The sequence below is a fragment of the Nerophis ophidion genome, unplaced genomic scaffold (genome assembly GCF_033978795.1).
Source record: "Nerophis ophidion isolate RoL-2023_Sa unplaced genomic scaffold, RoL_Noph_v1.0 HiC_scaffold_62, whole genome shotgun sequence".
NCBI classification, from domain to species: Eukaryota; Metazoa; Chordata; class Actinopteri; order Syngnathiformes; family Syngnathidae; genus Nerophis; species Nerophis ophidion.
In genome coordinates, this window is record NW_026906984.1 from 305,761 (window position 1) to 329,673 (window position 23,913).

Below are 23,913 nucleotides of genomic sequence, written 5' to 3' on the forward strand. Positions count from 1 at the left end.
AAAAGAACAAAGTAACTCAGCATGAATGTTAAAAGACGACACCAATTAGTCATGTTGTCAGCGTATGCCATTAAATAAATAAATGATAAATGGGTTGTACTTGTATAGCGCTTTTCTACCTTCAAGGTACTCAAAGCGCTTTGACACTACTTCCACATTTACCCATTCACACACACTGATGGAGGGAGCTGCTATGCAAGGCGCCAACCAGCACCCATCAGGAGCAAGGGTGAAGTGTCTTGCTCAGGACACAACGGACGTGACGAGGTTGGTTCTAGGTGGGATTTGAACCAGTGACCCTCGGGTTGCGCACGGCCACTCTCCCACTGCGCCACGCCGTCCCTATGTATGATGCTAGCTAGATCCACCCAACGTCCATTGCAGCGGTCCCCTCCAAGGTTTCTCATTGTTATCCCATTGGGTTGAGTTTTTTCTTGCCCTGATGTGGGATCTGAGCCGAGGATGTTGTTGTGGCTTGTGCAGCCCTTTGAGACACTCCGGATTTAGGGCTATACAAGTAAAGATTGATTGAATGGTTAAGCTTTTATTGTTTTTAATAGTGGTAAGATCGCTGCAATCTTGTTTGTTTGTTTGTTAATGTGTGTTTAAGTGTGTAAAAACCCCAAAAGTTCAAATACAAATAAAAATAGGTTAAGATCAAATTAAAAAAGGAAAAACAACTCAAAGTGCTAAAGTGAGATAAAAGTAAAAATGTATTAAGAAATGAGAAGAAATCAATAAGAATTAATTCAAAATGGAATAAACTAATGCGTACGACAGAGATAATGTGGGGGTATTGAAATAAGATGTGAATAAATTGGAGACTGAAGAGATACATGTATGTTTGTGTATAGAAATAGCGCTGTTATATATGCAAATATATATATGTATATTTTTTAAATAATGAAACAAATAAAAACCTAGATTAATAACTATAATAAGTGTTCATATGTATAGCATGATAAAGTGGGATATGCGTTTATTCGCTGAGGAAAGAAGAAAAAAACAAGAAACGCTCCTCAAGTGTTGCTGACCTTTGCCCTTAGGAGTGCAAGCACACACTCACACACAACTTTGTGTGTGTGTCTGTGTGTGTGTGTGCGTGTGTGTGTGTGTGTGTGTGTGTGTGCGTGGTGCACTGGGGAGGTGTGAAAAAGAATGTAACACATGTAAGTTTAAAGTAGGTTTAACTTTGAAGTGTAGTATAACATTATTAGGTTAATATATGTTGTGGACATTTTTAGTACAGCATACATCTGGGTGTCGAGCTAAGATAAGATAATAACATAATATAGAATAAATTAGGAAACATGGCAATCAAAACAACTATCAATTAGCAATAGACAACTATTTGCTTTGAATATTGTTGAATAATAATTGCAAATAAGAAATATAAACAATTGGAAGAATGTAAATTCTGAATGTAAAAGTATAGATTAAGTGGCGTATAGACAGTTAAGTGAGTTTAAAATGTTACTTAAAAAATGACATAAAGTAATGCTTATAACATTTGAATTAGGAGAAAAATAACATTAGCTTTATTAAATCATTTACATAGTGAAGGATATTGAACAGTACTGCACAGAGATGGAGAGTCTGAGGAGATCTTACAACCTGAGCGGGAATAAAGTCCAACAAATTTGGATGACTGCTCTGGGACCAGATTGGCATTTAATCAGAGGGGACCGGACACCCAACAATGGCCACGATCAACCCTTGCCCTATAACAGCTTGGAATTACACCATCAAGTAGAAGGGTTGAGTAACCGAGCACGCAACAGATACAGAATGAGAGCAAATTATACAGAAATAGGAAGAACAAAGCAAAAAGACGATGAAACTTTTGCTGAATATCGAGTACGTGTGACAAAAGTGTTTAAAGCACACAGTGGATTGGTGGAAGATAATGCACCCCAGGGTGCTTATCAGCAACAATTAAAAAAGGCCCTCCACGCTGGGTCTAAAGCAGCTATACATGCATGGGTTACCAAACATTACATAGGAATGACAACAGGCCCATTGGAAGAATATATAAACCATGCACTTCATGTGGAAAAACTAGTGAAAGAGAAACAAAAAGACGTGAAAGCAACAAAAGACACTTTCCTGTTGGATCAGAACAGTGACACGTTTTATCAAAACACAGGCAAAGGTGGGGGAGGTCAGAGAAGACGAGGTCAGTTCCATAGGAGGCTTTAGAGGCCGGGGGAAGACGGTTTGCATATCAAACAGGGTGCTGGAGTTGTGGGGAAGACGCTCACATTGCAAGTGACTGCCCAAAAAGACAAAAACAAGCATGACTTGGCCAAAATCAAACTAAGTCAGATTCTCACATGACAGAGTTGGAACTTGACTGTCAAAAAGAAATAGAAGTCAGTTTAAACATACAGGAAATATTTGCATTAGACACAAAAAGCCCACAGATCGAACTAATGGTAGACGAAAAGCAAATGACTTTCTTGTGTGATTCCGGAGCACGCAAGACAGTTTGTAAAGAATTAATAGCAGGTTCGCATTTGTCAAGACACATGGTGGGAGTTAAAGCTGCAAATGGACAAGTAACTCTAGTCAGTGAATCTGAGCTAGTTTGGATAAGAGACCCTGAAGGAGAGACATGCAAATTGACCATTTTACTATACCCAAATTGTCCAATGAACTTATTGGGAAGAGATGGCTTGACAAAATTGAAATTGGCACTGATAACAGACCCTAGTGGAAAGCTAGTGGTAAAAAGACAATTTGAATTATCAGAAAGTAATGCAATGGTTTTCCAAGGTGCAGGACAACCATTTTATTACTATGCCTTGGCAGTGCCTGATAAACAGCCAATGAAAGCCACACTCTTATGATAGTGTCACCCGTCAGAGCCACAGTTACATATCTGTACTCGGATACTGAAAGTGTGGCGGAGGCAGCAATAACAATACCACAGGAAATTAATCCAAAATCAAACATAATGTGGTAACCGTTACACATATAATTATTTCGAAACAAACATATGGAACAAGATTGTTTGTACAAGATATGCAACAACAAAGCCCAGAGAATGAAATTAAATTTTGCAAAAAAAATAAAAATAAAGGGGGCAAAAATAGAAAATGGCATCTTTAAATAACCAGAGGGAAAACCTATCCTACCAAAAAACCTATCCTACCAAAAACCTATACAAATGGGTAGCAATATTGTCCCATGTCTCAAAAGGGGGGTGGTTTGGACAGGTTAACCAAAGTTACACAACATATGGTTACAAATCTTATTAAACATGTTTTTTTGTCGAGTATGTTTGACATGCGCCAAACACAATCCATAGGGTCACTTACGACCGAGATGAGGGAAATTTCCCCAACCACAATATCGGTTTCAAGTAATACATATGGATTCTATTGAATTATACCAAAGTGAAGAAAATATATATTGCCTGGTCATAATAGATGCATTTTCAAAATGGATTGAATTAACTCCAACTAAAACACCAGATGCTTTGACAGTAGCAAAAGCATTGTGCAAAGACATAATACCAAGATACGGGATCCCAGAGAGAATTTACAGTGATAATGGGGCACACTTTGTAAACCAAATAATAAAAATGATAAGTACTATGTTCCATAAAGAATTGAAAAATCACTGTGCATATCATTCCCAAAGTGCAGGGTTAGTAGAAAGAATGAATGGAACAATTAAAAATAGGTTAAAAAAGTGCATCGAAGCAACAGGAAGACCATGGACACAATGTTTAGATCTGGTCAAATTGTACATAAACATTACGAGTACCATGGGCTTAACACCATATGAAAAATTGTTTGGACGACAATATAGATTACCTTATTTCAGAAATGAATGGGAAACTGATGATGATTCAAATTTGGCAGACTATATGAGAAAAATATCTGAAAGACAAAAAGAACAAACACTTAACGAGGATGTTTCTGTCCCCCAACAGGAACTGGAATTAGTGGAACCAGGAGATTGGGTTTAAATTAAGAGCATCAAAAGGAAGAGCTGGCATTCTCCCAAGTGGGAGGGGCCATAGCAAGTATTGCTGACTACACCAACAGCCATTAAAATAGCAGAGAAATCAACTTGGGTACATTTGACACGTTGCAAAAAGGTCATCTCTTACGAGGTAACGTCCAAACAGGAAGGTGAGCCAAAGTCTGATCAATAGTGTGGTCTTAGACGGTTAGCAGCTGGGAAAAACCCAAACGTCAGTAAAGATCTTAGAAGGACACCGACCTACGTAGAGAACCTTACCTCTGAGAGATGCCAAAAACAAGGAAGTGGATTAATGATGCTATCGCATGTTGGGTAGCCACTCTCATTACCATTTTGGTATTTTTAGCAATATGGTATTTGTGGAAACCACCAGGAGTACATTCATCCACAAAAAGGATGGAAGAGACAAGTGTACAGTTCAATCAATCAAATGGTATTGTATCGACTTAAAAGACAAGTGGGACTCATTGTCCACCCACAAACCGAGTCTGCAGGACAAACTACAGACAGATGTGTAAAAAAGTCTGGCAGGAGTGTAGAAATACTGCACCAAAAAGGGACATGTTAACCAGTGCACTACAAAGTCCACTTTCACAGTTGTAAGCATACCATTTGATGGTGTGTCAAAGTTTGATAATAATTGGTTCCTGTTTTGGCAATTAATTTGTTCCTCATGACGGAGCAAGTAGGAAAGGCTACACAAATTGATTGTGTTGTATGTAAAAGCCCAGACAATTACTCAAAGATGAGTCAAAAAAGGTTTCATTGAAGTAATGAGCAAAACGAAATTTACCTTGTAGCTAAAGAGACAAAACAGAAACCAATATTTGATCAATGTGTAAAAAAAAAAAGCTAATTATACCTGCATTGACATGTACAACAGTTAGGAAACTTATCATAAGATAACTGCTTACACATAACAAATGTATGAATATTTGTACAAGGATTGTTAACACGCCTGAACAGTTTGATACCTGGACATTGGAAAATAACTAGACATGATGTAAACTGGCAAAGTGTTTTAGATCTAACTTGATCGATCCAATGGGTGTCCAAAGAAGTGTATCTGACGACTATAAATTGGTAAATTAAGTTGTAGGTGGATTTGAATCCTCCGTCTACTGGTGGTGTACGATTAACAAGAATGTTGATAGAATAAACTATGTCCACTAGAACGTAGAGGGATTAGAAAATTACACAGGCCGACTTGAAGCCGTCGCTGATCAACTCGTCGCCACCTTCCTTATGGCTTTTCAAAACCGTATAACGCTAGATATGTTGTTAGCGGAAAAAGGGGGCGTGTGCACAATATTTGGTGAACAGTGTTGCACGTTCATACCAAACTACACTGATGCAGAAAGTAGCCTGACCAAAGCACTGGAAGGCCTGCACACCCTTAACGGTAAGATTAAAAAGTACTCTGGCATAGATACATCTATGTGGGAGGGGTGGTTGGACGTGTTTGGCAAATACAAGTCTTTGATATTTAGTATCTATGGCCGTGTTCAGCAATACTGACGTTGTGTGGATGTTGTTATATTTCCTGTCTTGTGTTCTCTGCTTAACCGTCTTGATTACCACAGTAATCAGACGGTTAAACCCAGCTTTATTGTCTGCCCAGCAGACGATAAAGCTGTTCAGATGCACTTCCTGGTGGACGACAAGGAAGATGAATATGAAGATGAGAATACCTACCTGGATGGTGTTTCTGATTTGTTTCCAGAAATGTATTTACTGTCTGAACAACAAATTGATGATGATGATGATGATGATGACACAGACGATCTTGCACCTGCATTACCAGACTTGTTTCCAGATCCATATGACTCCGAATAATGAAATTGCAACATCTATATTCTGAGTGTAATCATATTTTTGAAAATCGAAAGAAGTGGTCGTTTCAAGGTGATGTGAGAATTTGAATACAAATAAACAGGAAGGAAATGTTGGATTAATTGTAAAAAAAGTTATCTCATTTTATTCAAATATGATGGTTTTGTTAATTGTGTAGACAAGTAGAAAGGAAACTTTGTGTTGGATTGAATTTAGGTCTACCTACCCATGTAAACAAGGAATTTGCAGATGGCCCAGAGGAATGCAGGGAGTTGCTAATTTTTGTATTGCTATGTATTTGCTTGTATTTAGTTATCAGCACAGGGGTTAGGTATCCCACACAGCTGTAAATCGCCTTCCCTGAGCGCAGCTGTGTGTGCGTGTTTGTACTGAAAGGGCTTCCCTAAATGAATTAAAAAGGCGAGGAGACTGGAGAAATTTTCAGAGTAAATTGGGAGCCTGTAACTGACAACTTGCTCCTTTTTCTCTCCTTGCACGTGAAAAGCAAACACTGGTCTGTCTTCTATTCTCTGTTTTGGTGTCTTTATAATGTCTCATGGTATTTGACACAAACATAATCTATGTTAACATGCTATTTAGGCTAGCTGTATGTACATTTGTAGTTGTATTTCCATCCAGCGTTTCCTTCCACCCACATTTAATGCCAAACAAACACTAACCAATCGACGTATTTAAGTTGCTCCAGTGTCAATGCAAAAGTCCCTATCGTTTGGTCCGCACATTTTAACAGCGACGCTAAAGCAGACGTGGCCGAATAGCGTCAATAGCTATTTGCTCAATTTTCAGTTTCTTCTTCAATTTCGTTTTCGCTATCTGTCTCCATACTCCAACCATCCGTTTCAATACATGCGTAATCTATTGAATTGCTCAAGACACTGAAATCCGAGTCTGAATCCGAGCTAATGCCGCTATATCTTGCTGTGGTATCCGCCATGTTGTTTGTATTGGCATCACTGGATGACGTAAGAAAATGGACAGTGGCTTCGCAGATAGCGTAAATCAGGCAGTACCTTTTTTCGGGATATTCCGGGACAAGTAAAATTTTGAAAAAAACTTCGAAAAATAAAAGAAGCCATTGGGTACTGATTTTTATTGGTCTTAACCCTTCTGAAATTGTGTTAATGTTCCCCTTTAAGGTGCGGTAGTGGGAACGAATATGGGGTCAAATAAAGACCACAAGAGGTAATAAGGGAAATGTATTAATTAAAATGTACAGACCGCTTCGGCTGATTGTACCCGTGATCTTGTTCTTTCGGTCATGACCCAAAGCTCATAACCATAGGTGAGGATGGGAACGTAGATCGACCGGTAAATTGAGAGCTTTGCCTTCCGGCTCAGCTCCTTCTTCACCATAACAGATTGATACAGCGTCCGCATTACTGCAGACGCCGCACCGATCCACCAATTGATCTCAGGATCCACTCTTCCCTCACTTGTCAACAAGACTCCGAGGTACTTGAACTCCTCCACTTGGGGGAGGGTCTCCTCCCAAACCTGGAGGTGGCACACCACCCATTTCCGGGCGAGAACCTTGGACTCGGACTTGGAGGTGCTGGGTCCTATCCCAGTCACTTCACACTCTGCTGCAAACCGATCCAGATGGCCAGATGAAGCCATCAGGACCACATCATCTGCAAAAAGCAGAGACCTAATCCTGCAGCCGCCAAACCGGATCCCCTGAACGCCTTGACTGCGCCAACAAATTCTATTTATAAAAGTTATGAACAGAATCAGTGCCATGGCGGCGTCCAACCCTCATTGGAAACTTGTCCGACTTACTGCCGGCAATGCGGACCAAGTTCTGACACTGATCGTACAGGGAGCGGACCGCCATAATCAGACAGTCCGATACCCCATACTCCCTGAGCACTCCCCACAGGACTTCCCGAGGGACACGGTCCAATGCCTTCTCCAAGTCCACAAAGCACATGTAGACTGGTTGGGCAAACTCCCATGCACCCTCAAGAACCCTGCCCAGAGTATAGACCTGGTCCACAGTTCCACGACCAGGATGAAAACCACACTATTCCTCCTGAATCCCAGGTTCAACTATGCGGCGTAAACTCCTCTCCAGTACTTCTGAATGGACCTTCCCGGGAAGGCTGAGGATGCTTCTACATATTGACACAAATATATAAAAAACACTAACCTTGTGACGAATGCTTTTGCAATTGTTTTATTTGATCTTTCACAACACCTGGTGGCCACAATAATTCATGAAGTCAAGCTCATGGCACAGAATGTTGGCTAACGCAGACTTGTTTGTTACTGGATACTTTCTATCAGACTTCTGTTTTGGAGACATTGTGTACGTATTAAGCAACTATAATTATTTGATATGCTTAAATGTGCTGTTTTAGCTTAGCTGTTGTGTAGCTGCTGGCTCCTCATAGCCTACACACTAAGGGTGTAACGGTACACAAAAATTTTGGTTCGGTATGTACCTCGGTTTTGAGGTCACGGTTCGGTTCGTTTTTGGTACAGTAAGAAAACAACAAAATATACATTTTCTGGTTATTTATTTACCAACATTTGTAAACAATGGCTTTATCCTTTTAACATTTCTTTAAAAGAGCTTTTGTTTGTGTCTACTAGTCATGAATGCTAAGCATAACAATAACATACATATACACACAGGGTTGGTTGCCAGGGTTAATGCGGTCAAAATATATCAATCAATCAATCAATCAATATTTATTTAGATAGCCCCAAATCAGTAGTGTCTCAAAGGGCTGCACAAGCCACAACAACATCCTCAGTTCAGAGCCCACAAAAGGGCAAGGAAAAACTCACTACCCAGTGGGACGTTGATGTGAATGACTTTGAGAAACCTTGGAGAGGAATGCACATGACTCGCCCCCCCCCCCCCCGACCCCCCTCCTTCTAGGGGAGACCGGATAAAATGGACGTCGAGTGGGTCTAGTATAATCTTGTGAAAGTCCAGTCCATAGTGGATCTAACATAATAGTTAGAGTCCAGTCCATAGTGGGGCCAGCCAGAGACCATCCCGAGCGCAGACAGGTCAGCAACGCAGAGATGTCCACAACCGATGCACAGGTGAGCGGTCCACCCCGGGTCCCGACTCTGGACAGATTATATATATATATATATATATATATATATATATATATATATATATATATATATATATATATATATGTATATGTATTTGTATATATATATGTATATATATATATATATACATATTTATGTATATATATTTATATATATATATATACATATATATATACATATATATATACATATATATTTATATATATATATATATATATATATATATATATGTATATGTATATGTATTTGTATATATATATGTATATATATATTTATGTATATATATTTATATATATATATATATATATATATATATATATATACACAGTGGGGCAAAAAAATGTTTAGTCAGCCAGCGATTGTGCAAGTTCTCCCACTTAAAATGATGACAGAGGTCTGTAATTTTCATCATAGGTACACTTCAACTGTGAGAGACAGAATGTGGGAAAAAAATCCAGGAATTCACATTGTAGGAATTTTAAATAATTTATTTGTAAATCATGGTGGAAAATAAGTATTTGGTCAACCATTCAAAGCTCTCACTGATGGAAGGAAGTTTTGGCTCAAAATATCACGATACATGGCCCCATTCATTCTTTCCTTAACACAGAAAAACAGCCCCAAAGCATGATGTTTCCACCCCCATGCTTCACAGTAGGTGTGGTGTTCTTGGGATGCAACTCCGTATACTTCTTCCTCCAAACACGACGAGTTGAGTTTATACCAAAATGGATACATGGATGATACAGCAGAGGATTGGGAGAATGTCATGTGGTCAGATGAAACCAAAATAGAACTTTTTTCGGTATAAACTCAACTCGTCATGTTTGGAGGAAGAAGAATACTGAGTTGCATCCCAAGAACACCACACCTACTGTGAAGCATGGGGGTGGAAACATCATGCTTTGGGGCTGTTTTTCTGCTAAGGGGACAGGACGATTGATCCGTGTTAAGGAAAGAATGAATGGGGCCATGTATCATGAGTTTTTGAGCCAAAACTTCCTTCCATCAGTGAGAACTTTGAATGGTTGACCAAATACTTATTGTCCACCATAATTTATAAATAGATTCTTTAAAATTTATACAATGTGAATTCCTGGATTTTTTTTCACAATCTGTTGAAGTGTACCTATGATGAAATTTACAGACCTTTTGTCCTCATTTTAAGTGGGAGAACTTGCACAATCGCTGGCTAACTAAATTATTTTTCGCCCCACTGTGTGTGTATATATATATATATAATAAAAACTAAATAAGATAAGGCTTAGAATTGGTTTCTTGACAAAACCTTTCTACATATAAAGTGCAACATTAAACTGCTTCAAGTTGTTGCTCAGATTAAATAAAATGACAAAACTTTTCTTCTACATACAAAAAGTGCAGCATTAAACAATTTCAAGTCAACTCAGCCTCATATTAACATTTCTTTTTCCCACCCTCCAGCCTTTAACCCTGATGACTTTCAATCAATTTTCATGTTTTCTGCCAGAAAAATCAGTTTATCCACATTGTCTGCAGAAAGAGCAGACCTGCTTGCAGTTACAATGTCTCCAGCTGTGAAAAATACCCTTTCGCTGGACACAGAGGTAGCAGGTATGGTGAGGTAGTGCCTGGATAACTTGGCAGTAAGAGGATATGTGGGCTCATTGTTCTTCCACCACAGAAGTGTGTCAAAATCGGGTTTTTAATGCAATATGGTCTTAAATCCGCTGCTGTAAAAACACCAACGGCATTTGTTATCGCTTTAGCCCTGCCTGAGTCGCCGAGTAGAAGCTGCTTGAATGCAGTGGGAGCTGTGTTTGTTCGTCTTTCTCTTCGTTGAAGCCATGTTACCCATTGTTGTATCGCACTGCAAAGCCGAAGTGTTCCCAAACGGGAGATCTTAACGAGGCAGGAGTGTCTTCCAGCTCTGGCTTTTACATGTTGTAGTAGCCCGGTCGTTGTTAGCATGCTGTGTGTTGTGCCTCAGTGTTCATTGTTTACACAACGTGCGGTGCGCTACTTAATATGTCCGTGTGGAAACTTGTTCGATACACCTCCGAACCAGAACCCCCGTACCGAAACGGTTCAATACAAATACACGTACCGTTACACCCTTAATACACACACATCCGAAGATTATAAAAAAAAAAAAAAATATTTGGTTGGCCAAATATAATGACTCGACGAACCAATGTTTGGTATGAGTGCTATGACCTCAAATCTATATCCTAATAACAATATATGTCACGATACATCATTTGGTATATGTTTGATGATAGAAAACTTTCAAAGCGGGTTACAAAAGCTCCTAATTTGGCAGTTGACATATGCAGTATCATATTGTGTCTTTTCTAATTGTATTATTTTGTCGAAACAATTATTATTAAGGACTTGTTTATTTACAGTTAATATCTGGTTAATTTATTTGCCAAAATAATACTGGAAATTATGTAATATTTGACTGCATATTTCAGCAACTAAATTAGGAGCCTGTGTAGTGTCAGAATAATTGTTTCTAAGTTATCACAAAAACTTTGTGTTGCATTGAGTGACTGGTGAGAAGCAAAAGCTGTCTTTGAAACCTACCAAGAGTAAGGCTCGTAAAACTCCACTGTGTTGGGGAAAGCAAGATGAAGGTGTTCCTGTTTTCTTTCAAACATAAAGATAATTTCTGACCCAAGTACTACAAAAGCAAAGAGGAAGCAGGACCAGTCTCCCCTGCAGGAGACCTCTTTTTGAACCTCCTTTTTCAACTGTTTTACGAACTTCTTTTTGAAATCATTTACAACCTTTTCTGTGAAGTGTTTAGGACCTTTTCTTTTGAACTGTTCCGTAACCAAAGGCAACGCTGTTTACCACCCACTTCCCTCTTGAAGCAGTTGTGGTCATTTGGTCTGAGAAAATAAAATAAAGAAGGGGGAGTACAATCTTTCGCCAGAGCGTGGGTGACACTGTAAGAGGTTAGAGGTCGACACATTTCTCCTCAATTGAATTCAAATTGAATTATTTCTCTGTTTGATTCTTTGCATCTTGTCTTGTTTAATTGATGTCATCAGTGTTTGAACCTGACATGTAGCCTGTTTTAAAATGTTTTTTTTTTGTAATTCTATATGAAATAATTTAATCGCAAAATCTAATTTAAACCATATCGTCTATCCATAGTAGAAAGTCCTGTCATCCTGGTTTGTTTTTCTATTCCTGTGAATAATGTTGTAAAGAGCAGCATGTTTGTGCGTCACTGAGGTTTCAAGAGAGTTCATACGATAACTTGTTTTTCCTAAGTGCATGTAAAAATAGTGAATGCATTGTGTGACTGAGCAGACATGGTGTGTGTTTGTCTTGCAGACATCTGTGAAGAACATCTTCACCCTGAACAACAGAAGTTTAAGGATGCGGACGGAGGAGTCACAGCTCTCCCACATTAAGAATGAAGAAGAATACACACTCATCCCCCATTTTAAAGAGGAAGAGGAACACCAATGGATCCCCCATTTTAAGGAGGATGAGGAGGACCCACTGACACCTCTTCCTCACATTAAGGAGGAAGAGGTGAATCCACTGAACTCTCACATTAAAGAGGAAGAGGAAGAACACAGCATCAGTCAGCAGGAAGAGCATCTTGAAGGACTAGAGGAGGTTAAAGTCACCAAGATGCCAGTGACTGGTGTCCCTGTGAAGAGTGAAGATGATGAGGTGAAAGGTGAAAGTGAGGAGAGGGGAGGGGGGGAGCCTCCAAGCAGCAGCTCAACACAACACATGACAACAGAAGCTGATGGAGACCACTGTGGAGGATCACAAGCAGACAAGCTCTTAGCTCCACTATCAGATAGTGAGGACACAACGTCACACTCTCCTGACACTGATGATGAAGACTCTAAAGATGATAAGACATGTCACACTGACAACACTCACTTCACATCTTCTCACTGTCACAAAACTTTTAAATACCAAAGTCGTCTGAAAAGACACATGAGAAAACACACTGGAGAAAAACCTTTCATTTGTTCAATCTGTGGTAAAGGCTTTACACAAAGTTGGAGTTTGAAAAAGCACATGGGAATGCACCGTGGTGAAAAACCTTATATCTGTTCATTCTGTGGTAAAGGTTTTACACAAAGTCAACATTTGAAAATACATAAGAGAACACACACTGGTGAAAAATCACATTTCTGTTCAATATGTAGAAAATATTTTGTACAACGTCGAGATTTGAAAGTACACATGAGAACACGCACTGGTGAAAAACCTTTTTCCTGTGTGGTCTGTGGTAAAGGTTTTACACAAAGTCATAATTTGAATGTACACAAGAGAACACACACTGGTGAAAAACCTTTCTCCTGTTCAATCTGTGGTAAAGGTTTTACAGACAGTCCAACTTTGAAAAGACACAAGAGAACACACACTGGTGAAAAACCTTTTTCCTGTTCAATCTGTAACAGAAGCTTTGGTGAACAATCAAAGCTTGTAGTACACATGAGAAGACACCCAGGAGAGAAAGTGTTGAGTTGCAGTGTGTGTGGTGAAAGATTGTCTTCTAAGTAGCAGTGTAAGAAACACAAGTGTGCTGGTGAGAACAGCAGCAGCAAATGAAACTGCAGGATTTGAAATAAACTGTCCAGACTTTCATTTTGACTTTCTAACAACATCAGCACATATAACATGTGTGACATTGTTGTTTGTTTAACAATCTGTTTAATATGCTTCTACATTTATATATTAAGATAGTTTGAAATATGAAAGTATTACATATTTGTATTTGTAATTGTTAATAATCCCATAGATTAGCACCTTTATATGATATACATATGTACTGGTTCACATCTGAAACATCTTCTGGACCACTTCAGGAAGCATATTATTATTATTTACTTCATACATCATTTGAACAGTTGTCTTTTATACAATTTTAAAATGTGTGACTTTATGAATCATTTGCTGGGTCTCTTTAATCTATTTTATTCATTATCGTTATTACTCTGTATTATTATGATTGTGTTGTGATTGTTTTACATGTATGTCCCCAGACCTTTATGCAATATAAACGTGAGAGAAAATGGCAGATTATTTTTGTGAAGGGATTTTTTTTTTTACAAACTTACATTTGTGGAAATATCAAATAAATCCAGTATTGTGTTTGAAACATTTTTTTATGTTTTTTTTTTTTCTTTTTTAACATCCCCACAACAACATCAATATCATTCAAAGTTTGGAGTGTCAGACAAAAGCCAATATTGTACATCATCCCACAGAGATTTACTTTGCATACATTCTTAAAATAAACTGTTTATTGTGTTTCCCTATCACAGATCGAACAAGTGTTGTATCCAATTGCAAAACAACATACAAAATATTACTTTAAGTGGTCAATTCTGTCTTTTTTTCTTACATTAACTCTTTTGCCTTAGAAAGAATGGAAACTTTTAATTTATGGGTATTTTTCTTGTTCCAGGTTGTACTTAATGAAATCTTCAAATAATAAACTATTTTTATCAGTCAATAAGTGCATCAGTGACCAAATGCCTTTTTCAAACCATTGCTGTACAAATATGGATTTGTTTCTCATTTTAATATAAGAACAATTCCATAGTGGAGTATTGTGTGTGATGAAGTTGTGTTTGTAAATTAGTTTCCAGTACAACAACACTTGCTGGTAGGGATGGGTACTGTTCACTTCTAATTCCATGTTTTATGTGTTATATATGTCAATATATTGTGTGTTTGTATTTTGCCAACATGGTAGAATCACATGATAGGCAGGTTGTATCATGTTTTTCTGTCACCTTGAGGAAATGGCATAAAGAGGAAGATGACAATATAATGTCACTTGGACAATGATGTACAGAACAGAGGAGATTTAGTTCATTTTTATTTTTGCTTTTAGGTGATTCTTTTTTTAATTATTATTTCACAAAACCTCTCCATTATCCAGCTATGGATTTCTGGTAGCTGGTTAAAAAGAGATGGAAGAGGATAAGGAGAGGATGTATGAGGAAGGTATGGACATGGATAGGACTAGAGGGGGGAGAGGAAAGAAGGGGAGAGGAGGTCATGAAGGAAAGTAAAGCGCTAAAAGAGTAGAAAGGAGGAAACAGATTATGGTTGATAATTGCAAGATTATATATACATTGAAGTCAGATCAAGACATGAAAGATATTAATTTGATGACACTGGTTAAGGGATGAAAGAAGGACATTGGAGAGGTGGAGATGGCCAAAGTGCTAAAGGACGGAAGTAGTTTGATTAAATGTAAAAATGGAGAGTAAAAGTACAAAGCAATGCGATTGCAAAAGCTGTGCAATAAGATACTAAAGGAAATAATGGAAGTGGGAGAATGAAAGGGGGCAAGAGGAGTGGTGACAGGAATCCCAAGAGGAGAACATTTAGAAGATTTGAAAATAAAAATGAAAAGGGTGAACTGTCACAATGATGCAGAGAATGATGGCATTTAGAAACTGAAAAAAGATGGAGAGCGAATCTGTGCTTGTGCAGTTTGTCCAGGAAGTCATCCCAGGAAAAAGTCATGTTTTATGCTTTTCAAGCTTTTAGGTTAGAACTTACGTGCCACCCCCAGTACCTTGTTTCAAGTGCCAACACTCTGGGCACATAGTAGTGTGTGTCATGCCAAGATGAGATGTGGACGGTGTGGAGGGGAGCAGGAATATGGACAATGTGGAAAATAATGGTGACTGGGAACAATTTATGGAAATAACAGACATGATATTAAAGGAAGTGGATACAAATCAAGTTATTGTGCAAATGAATGTAGATGTTACAAAGTGCATAATGGAAGCAGCCAAATAGAGCATACCAAGGAGTAGAATAGGGAGAAGAAGGAAGATGGTGGACACATGTGTGACACTTACAATTAGTAGTCACAAGTGTTTTGCAAAATGAATGTGGAAATATAGTATCCTAATCTAGTTGGAGGTATTTTCATACCTAAAGTAACAGTTAAAGGCCTACTGAAAGCCACTACTAGCCACCACGCAGTCTGATAGTTTATATATCAATGATGAAATATTAACATTGCAACACATGCCAATACGGCAAGTTTAGTTTACTAAATTGCAATTTTACATTTCCCGCCAAGTGTCGTGTTGAAAACGTCGCGGTATGATGACTCGTATGATGACGCGTGCGTTTGACGTCTCGGGTTGTAGTGGACATTATTTTCCAGCCTCATCCCAGCTCTAAGTAGTCTGTTTTAATCGCATAATTACACAGTATTCTGGACATCTGTGTTGCTGAATCTTTTGCAATTTGTTCAATTAATAATGGAGAAGTCAAAGTAGAAAGATGGAGGTGGGAAGCTTTTAGCCTTTAGCCACACAAACACAGCCGGTGTTTTCTTGTTTACATTCCCGGAGGTGAAGCTTTACTATGGATCAGAGTGGTCAAGCGAACATGGATCTCAACCACATGTCAACCGGCAGGTTTCGGTGAGAAAATTGTGCTAATAAGTTGGCTCTTACCGTAGTTATGAGCGGAGCCAGCGTCGTCCTGCAGCTGCTGCAGCGACTATTAACTCCTCCCACGAACACACTGGCCGTCACCACACCCGTGGCCACACCCCTCTGACTTTCAGGTACTGTATAATCTCACTAAAACACTAGCAACACAATAGGCAGATAAGGGATTTTCCAGAATTATCCTAGTAAATGTGTCTAATAACATCTGAATCGCTCTCACTGCAATCGCCTTTTTTTTTCTAGTCCTTCACTCTGAATTTCATCATCCACAAATCTTTCATCCTCGCTCAAATTAATGGGGAAATCATCGTTTTCTCGGTTCGATAAGCTCTAGCTGCTGCTGGCTATGATTATAAACAATGTTCAGATGTGAGGAGCCCTACAACCCGTGACGTCACGCGCACATCGTCTGCTACTTCCGGTACAGGCAAGGCTTTTTTATTAGCGACCAAAAGTTGCGAACTTTATCGTCGATGTCCTTTTTCTTTCTTTTCTTAGTTTATTTGGAATATGAATATTTACAACGCAATACAATACGGACAATACAATATTACCTCACATTTCATCAGGAGTAGGAAAAAGCAAATCTTATTTAATCCTACCCCTTTCCCACTTCAGAGCGCCCACAAATACATACATACATACATCTACTCACCCTCTTTACAGCAGAATATCAAAATGACATCCGTGAATGAGCAATACAACGGTTCTGTTACATGCAATTAACTAATCCAGTCGTTACCAACATACTGAGATGAAGAATATCTTATTTTCAATAAGGTTGAAAGTGTTTCTCATAATTCTTCTTCTTTGTACTTTGTAAGCACTATTAATTTAAACATCTTCTTAAAATGGATCATATCGGTAAAATGTTTAATTTCTTTACTTAATTCATTCCATAATTTAATTCCACATACTGATATGCTAAAGGTTTCAAGTGTTGTATGTGCATGTTTTAAATTAGATTTTCCTCTAAGGTTATATTTGTTCTCTACTAAATCCTTTCAGCAAAAATATGGCAATATGGTGAAATGATGAAGTATGACACAGAATGGACCTGCTAGCCCCGTTTAAATAAGAACATCTCATTTCAGTAGGCCTTTAAAACTCTGATTGTTAAGACCTTTTCTAGGTATAGTCAGGTAACAAAATGTGTAATTGTAATTGATTTCTAGTGACAGTGACAATCTAGAAAAAAGAAAGCAGCAATATTAAAAGGAGGCCATGTCAGGATACAGTACAAACATGTCAAGGGAAGAGGTTTATTCAAGCAACAGTAGACATGTTTAATAAAAGAGTCAGGCCACACCCTGCCATGAGAAGACAATAAAGCACTTTGTGTCTTCTTTTTATTCCTCTGAAAGAGAACAGGACACATGATTGGGAACACTAGGACCAGGCTACTCAGTGCGAGGCCTGTAACATGAGCACTGAAGTGAACACTAGGACCAGGCTACTCAGTGCGAGGCCTGTAACATGAGCACTGAAGTGAACACTAGGACCAGGCTACTCAGTGCGAGGCCTGTAACATGAGCACTGAAGTGAACACTAGGACCAGGCTACTCAGTGCGAGGCCTGTAACATGAGCACTGAAGTGAACACTAGGACCAGGCTACTCAGTGCGAGGCCTGTAACATGAGCACTGAAGTGAACACTAGGACCAGGCTACTCAGTGCGAGGCCTGTAACATGAGCACTGAAGTGAACACTAGGACCAGGCTACTCAGTGCGAGGCCTGTAACATGAGCACTGAAGTGAACACTAGGACCAGGCTACTCAGTGCGAGGCCTGTAACATGAGCACTGAAGTGAACACTAGGACCAGGCTACTCAGTGCGAGGCCTGTAACATGAGCACTGAAGTGAACACTAGGACCAGGCTACTCAGTGCGAGGCCTGTAACATGAGCACTGAAGTGAACACTAGGACCAGGCTACTCAGTGCGAGGCCTGTAACATGAGCACTGAAGTGAACACTAGGACCAGGCTACTCAGTGCGAGGCCTGTAACATGAGCACTGAAGTGAACACTAGGACCAGGCTACTCAGTGCGAGGCCTGTAACATGAGCACTGAAGTGAACACGAGGACCAGGCTACTCAGTGCGAGGCCTGTAACATGAGCACTGAAGTGAACACTAGGACCAGGCTACTCAGTGCGAGGCCTGTAACATGAGCACTGAAGTGAACACTAGGACCAGGCTACTCAGTGCGAGGCCTGTAACATGAGCACTGAAGTGAACACTAGGACCAGGCTACTCAGTGCGAGGCCTGTAACATGAGCACTGAAGTGAACACTAGGACCAGGCTACTCAGTGCGAGGCCTGTAACATGAGCACTGAAGTGAACACTAGGACCAGGCTACTCAGTGCGAGGCCTGTAACATGAGCACTGAAGTGAACACTAGGACCAGGCTACTCAGTGCGAGGCCTGTAACATGAGCACTGAAGTGAACACTAGGACCAGGCTACTCAGTGCGAGGCCTGTAACATGAGCACTGAAGTGAACACTAGGACCAGGCTACTCAGTGCGAGGCCTGTAACACGAGCACTGAAGTGAACACTAGGACCAGGCTACTCAGTGCGAGGCCTGTAACACGAGCACTGAAGTGAACACTAGGACCAGGCTACTCAGTGCGAGGCCTGTAACATGAGCACTGAAGTGAACACTAGGACCAGGCTACTCAGTGCGAGGCCTGTAACATGAGCACTGAAGTGAACACTAGGACCAGGCTACTCAGTGCGAGGCCTGTAACACGAGCACTGAAGTGAACACTAGGACCAGGCTACTCAGTGCGAGGCCTGTAACATGAGCACTGAAGTGAACACTAGGACCAGGCTACTCAGTGCGAGGCCTGTAACATGAGCACTGAAGTGAACACTAGGACCAGGCTACTCAGTGCGAGGCCTGTAACATGAGCACTGAAGTGAACACTAGGACCAGGCTACTCAGTGCGAGGCCTGTAACCTGAGCACTGAAGTGAACACTAGGACCAGGCTACTCAGTGCGGGGCCTGTAACATGAGCACTGAAGTGAACACTAGGACCAGGCTACTCAGTGCGAGGCCTGTAACATGAGCACTGAAGTGAACACTAGGACCAGGCTACTCAGTGCGAGGCCTGTAACACGAGCACTGAAGTGAACACTAGGACCAGGCTACTCAGTGCGAGGCCTGTAACATGAGCACTGAAGTGAACACTAGGACCAGGCTACTCAGTGCGAGGCCTGTAACATGAGCACTGAAGTGAACACTAGGACCAGGCTACTCAGTGCGAGGCCTGTAACATGAGCACTGAAGTGAACACTAGGACCAGGCTACTCAGTGCGGGGCCTGTAACATGAGCACTGAAGTGAACACTAGGACCAGGCTACTCAGTGCGAGGCCTGTAACATGAGCACTGAAGTGAACACTAGGACCAGGCTACTCAGTGCGAGGCCTGTAACATGAGCACTGAAGTGAACACTAGGACCAGGCTACTCAGTGCGAGGCCTGTAACATGAGCACTGAAGTGAACACTAGGACCAGGCTACTCAGTGCGAGGCCTGTAACATGAGCACTGAAGTGCCTTGATCGCACACGTGGCTCACTCTTGGTGATACTGCAAATCTTACTTTCAATCCCAAACCCAGTCAAAACTAAACAAACATGTTTTGGGTGGAGAGCAGCGTTTTGTTTGGACCAGCAATATGTAGCTGTATTGACAAGTATGGCAAGTACCGACAGCCTTTGTGACAAAAGCAAAAGGGGAAAAGGGCGCCCTATGCTGGGAGCGTCGCCAAAAGCTTACGTAACTGTTGTGGGTCAGCACAATGATGAGACTTGTTCCACTGTTCTCAGCTTTATTTATTTTCCTTCCAACCTGCGGGCGACAATCTTACGCCCTCAGCCATGTAGAACTGTTCTGTGTAAATATACATCTTTAACAATTTACAATGAAAAAGACAGATACTATTCAAACTAAATACAGGTTACAGGACTGCTAAGTGAAGTCTTTGCAGAAATGTAAAGAAGATAGCTGGAGTTGCCTGAATCAGGACTTGAACCCTGGACCCTCAGATTAAAAGTGTGATGCTCTGCTGTCTGAGATACCCAGTCCCTCTTCAAACCTGATTTGCCCAACATCTTAGAGAACAGCCATATTGGCAACCTCAGGTGGACATGGATTAGTTAGGATGTTCAGTGACAAGCTGGGAACTGTCAAAGCTCAACTCACCAATTGCTTGAACACAAACCTCATTATTGACAAATAAGCCACTTTTACACCCTCATCAAGTAAGAAGGTTTTGACCAAAAAAGAAGCTACTCTCCCGAAGTTGCCAATTCTGAGCTGGATTGACTTGGATGTTCCCCACATGTTGGAGCCAAATGCCTTGGGGACACAAGTTTAATAGTCAGTTGAGACAAATAGTCAGCTACTTTTGTTAAAGTCCAATTAACAGCAACACGGCTGAACAAGGTACACAACAGGGTATTCAAACAAGATGGTTTCAAAGGGTTTCAGGCAGGTTAAATGAAGTTTAATTGTATGCAATATTCCTAACATTTATGGTAGTAAAACATTCTTCAATGACGTGGCCTCATTTTGTTATATTTTTAATTACATCTGCGGTCCCCTCCAAGGTTTCTCATTGTCATCCCATTGGGTTGAGTTTTTTCTTGCCCTGATGTGGGATCTGAGCCAAAGACGTTGTTGGGGCTTGTGCAGCCCTTTGAGACACTTGTGATTTAGGTCAACTAAGTCAACTTTGATTGTTTGATACTAAAGTGACTCAAACATCAGAGTTAGTATGAGGTGATCCTAACCTTCGATAGCTCAGTTGGTAGAGCGGAGGACTGTAGTTGCTCATGCTGAAATACTTAGGTCGCTGGTTCAAATCCGGCTCGAAGGATCACTCTTTTTTTATTATTATGAAATCAAGATAAACAACACAAGATACACTTACAATTAGTGCACCAACCCAAAACATCCCTCCCTCATTCTCACTCATTCATACATTACATTTCTGTGTGACGTCGTTCAAATAAGAATCCAAATAATGTCTTACATCCTGAGGATGTAAACTGTGTGTTGTTTTGGCGTAAGATATTTACGAAACACAACCTGTCCTACAGTAAGATGTTTCTTTCTGTAGGGATAGTGATGCAATGGATTATGTGTCTCACTACGGACTAGAAGATTCTAGGTTCAACTCCTGGCCAGCGTGCTGTTGTTTGTTAACTCAACTGAAACAGTATTCTGTACAATTTTGGGGGGAAGTTATTTTGCTTTTTTTTTTTTTTTTTTAAATATATTAACTGAAATATGTGTTTTTTTTCTCTTTATTATTGCGAATGTATAACTGGTAGTTGTATCTGTTCTTATACCGTTTAAACTACCTTTCTTCTAAGCAAGGTTCATCTACACTTGAAGAATTAATTATTAGCCTGCTAAGAACTTTTGAACATTTCTGAAAAATCTGCCAAATGTTTGCAATAATCATAACATTCTCGGTAGTAAAACATTCTTCAGAAGCATTTAGGTACATTTTTTAGAGACCCTGATATGCTCAGTCATGGAGCGCAAGACATTCTTTTTGAGCTTCCGGGATTCAAGTACCTGTTCTGCTGACCAATACTAGACTTTGAGACCCCCTTGGAAAGACCTCCTTCCACCCCTCAAAAGTCACAAATAGGGCAGACCTTGGTTACATTTGAATGTGTAAACCCATGAAGGTGTTGCGTAGCTGAAATAGCTCAGTTGGGGGAGCATCAGACTGAAGATCTGAAGGTCCCTGGTTCGATCCCGGGTTTCAGCACAACTTGCTGAGTTTCTGAATCAAATCTTCTTACTAAAAAGCCTTCTGTGGCTCTTACAATACTGAAATGGTCTCCCTGGCCTGCCAGCCTAGCTGGTAGAATTCTAGTATCAGTAGTGACACACCTTTCCTCTCTTTTTAATTTGGACAACTGTTACGTGGTTTAACGGTGTATCGTTCCTTAAGCCAATGTTTGGTCTTTAACTGAGCCTTACATCGGGCTGTTTCAAACACAAATTTGTTGCCTTAAGGGTTTGTCTTGGACTGTATAACTTGAAACTGAGAGTAATAAAGCTGTGCTCAGTGTGAGGTGAATGTGCATCTAACACACCTACAGCAAAATATTAACCACAACTTTTTCATACAGATACACTGTCTTAACTATTTGAGTTTAAGGTATTGCGGTTAAACCTTCAGATGATCACACTAACGCTCTCCCATCCCTCACATCCACTTGTTGAATTACAGTTTTTCAAATTGAATAGAGGAAAAAGAATCATTGTTGAAAACTGTTTAAATTAAATATAGATTCGAAGGACTGCTGCAGGGGGGCAAAGGGACATTTTTTGAGAAATGTATGGAGGTCAGCATCAGCCACTTGAACAGGGACTTGAACCCTGGACCCTCAGATTAAAAGTCTGATGCTCTGCCGACTGAGCTACCCAGGACCTTTGATATGCTGATATGTCCAACATCTGAGAGAACATCCATATTGGCAATCTCAGGTGAAAGTGAATTAGTCAGCATGTTCAGTGACAAGCTGGGAACTGTCAAAGTTCAAGCTCCCCAAGTGCTTGAACCCAAAGCTCATTTTTGACAGATAGGCCAGTTTTACATCCTCATCAACAAAAAAGGTTTTGACCAAAAAAGACGCTCCTCTCCCAAAGTTGCCAACTCTGAGCTGGATGCTCCCCAAAATATTGCCAGAAGCATTTTGTTTTAATTTTTAGTGGAGGTTAGCTGCAACAGGTAGAGCTGCTGAAGGCCCAGGCTGCAACAAATAGAAGGTCACTAGATTTTAAAGTCCAACATAAGCAGTCAGTAAAGCCCTGTTTTGGTAGTAAGCCTCATGTAAACTGTGTGTTCCTTTGGCCTAAGATGTTTACGATATACAACTTGTACTACAGTAAAACATTTCTTCACATAAGGCTAGTGGCTCAATGGATAACACGTCTGACCACAGACCAGAAGATTCTAGGTTCAACTCCTGACTAGCTCATTGGTTTTCGTTAATTGAACTGAAACAAAATTCAGTGCTGTTTCTTTGAGAGTGTTTTTTTGCATTTAAAATAAATATCTACTAACTGGAACATTTTGTCTTGTTATCATTGTGAATAGATAACTGGACGTTGTATCTGTTGGTATACTCGGGACATTTATTTAGAATAAAGTGGGTGAGGAAAAAGGTGAAACAAAACAAATCTTACCTGAGCACGCCTTCCTCTTGTTAGAGTAAAACATGTTGGGGCTTGGTCACTAGCATTCAAACTAGTTGTGACTATTCTGTCTATGAACATGAACAGGGAAGCAAACACATTATCATTCAGGATGGTTTGTTACAGCTGTGATGGTATAGTGGTTAGTACTCTGTGTTGTGGCTGCAGCAACCCTGGTGTGACTCCGGTTCATGGCACTTTACCCTTTCATCAAGCTATACTTTTTTGATGATGATTTTTGAAACAAGAGGTATCTTGTTCCCTCTGGTAAGTGGTTGAACAAGATGTGAAACCAACCAGGTACTCTGGTGAAAT

The 23,913-nt window shown here is 40.0% G+C and overlaps 3 non-coding genes across 3 annotated transcripts; 2 read left to right on the top strand and 1 right to left on the bottom strand.

Annotated features, from left to right (window-relative positions):
- Nucleotides 1-21,169: 21,169 nt before the first annotated feature.
- Nucleotides 21,170-21,256, top strand: trnay-gua (transfer RNA tyrosine (anticodon GUA)). The gene is given in 2 exon segments: nucleotides 21,170-21,206; nucleotides 21,221-21,256. It is a non-coding gene; the product is annotated as a tRNA-Tyr (tRNA).
- An 833-nt stretch (nucleotides 21,257-22,089) lies between these two features.
- Nucleotides 22,090-22,162, top strand: trnaf-gaa (transfer RNA phenylalanine (anticodon GAA)). The gene has a single exon. It is a non-coding gene; the product is annotated as a tRNA-Phe (tRNA).
- Nucleotides 22,163-22,757: 595 nt separating this feature from the next.
- Nucleotides 22,758-22,830, bottom strand: trnak-uuu (transfer RNA lysine (anticodon UUU)). The gene has a single exon. It is a non-coding gene; the product is annotated as a tRNA-Lys (tRNA).
- Nucleotides 22,831-23,913: the final 1,083 nt, after the last annotated feature.